Source organism: Panthera uncia, chromosome E3 (assembly GCF_023721935.1).
Source record: "Panthera uncia isolate 11264 chromosome E3, Puncia_PCG_1.0, whole genome shotgun sequence".
Classification (NCBI taxonomy): domain Eukaryota; kingdom Metazoa; phylum Chordata; class Mammalia; order Carnivora; family Felidae; genus Panthera; species Panthera uncia.
Window position 1 is genome coordinate 7,507,983 of NC_064815.1, and position 959 is coordinate 7,508,941.

A 959-nucleotide genomic window follows, 5' to 3' on the forward strand; every position below is an offset into this window, starting at 1 on the left:
TTTTTTTTTTTTTTTTTTACTGATTAGGGAATCAATATGTGCTCATTTTAGACAGCTGGAAGCTGCAGAAAAACCCACAAAACCAGGAAAAAGAATGTCCATCCACTCACCCACCTGCCAGAGGGTTTGTCTGTGTCTGTCTTGCCTCAGCCTTACTCCCGAGCAGAGGAGTGCCCTCTGTGCATTCAGCCATCAGTTTTCCTTTCTTTCTTTCCTTAACAGTGGTAACAGTGGGTCATAAGCACCGCCCCATATTGCAAAAGTCTCTCATAAACACCGAACAGCTGCTGGAGAGTCCAGCGTCCAGATGGCACATACCTTTAGGCTGTTCTCAGTAGCCATATTTCTTCCTCCTGAGTACAAAGAACTTTCTGGGCCTAGGCTGGTGGATTGGGCCAGGCGATGCAGCCGGTCAATTCCGTTTTTGGTCAAAAACGAAGCGTTGACTGTAATGCAGCGACTTGGGATTCTTCCCTTGAGGGAGGTTTGCCTGCTGGCCCGTGCCCAAGCAGAGTTCCAGAACCTTCTTGAGAATAAACAACAGAGCTCCGAGGTGCTGGTTTTGAGGGCCGGTGGCTGGCTGGACACGGAACCCAGGCAAGGGCACTTAGGAGGTCCAAGGGCAGGGACCCTTACACCCCAAGGGTAAGGGAGAGCCCCTTACCTGGTACCTGCAAGCACTGGAAGAACATGTATTGGAGTAGAAGTTTGGTGCCTTTGCTGAAAAAAAAAAATCCTTACTATTTTATAGCACCCCCCACTCCCCCCTTTGATTTTCCACTTTCTCTGCTTTAGTTTTCTTTGTGGTACTAACCACTGCCTGACAGCCAAGTCTGGATCTGTTACTTCGTGTATTATCTCTCTCTCTGTCTCTCTCCCTTTCCCGTTCCCCTTCCTTTTCCCTTTCCCTTTCCCTTTCCCTTTCCCTTTCCCTTTCCCTTTCCCTTTCCCTTTCCCTT

The 959-nt window shown here is 48.8% G+C and overlaps 1 protein-coding gene and 1 long non-coding RNA gene across 4 annotated transcripts in view; one reads left to right on the top strand and one right to left on the bottom strand.

Moving 5' to 3' along the window:
- The window catches only part of LOC125927921 (uncharacterized), a 23,820-nt gene extending 23,330 nt beyond the window's left edge, over positions 1-490 (bottom strand). For both annotated transcript variants that reach the window (XR_007459502.1, XR_007459503.1), the window contains exon 1: positions 319-490. This is a non-coding gene — a long non-coding RNA (uncharacterized LOC125927921). The remainder of the gene's footprint in view (positions 1-318) is intronic.
- ABCC1 (ATP binding cassette subfamily C member 1) overlaps positions 1-959 on the top strand; it is a 99,925-nt gene that overhangs the window by 67,638 nt on the left and 31,328 nt on the right. The window lies entirely within an intron of this gene.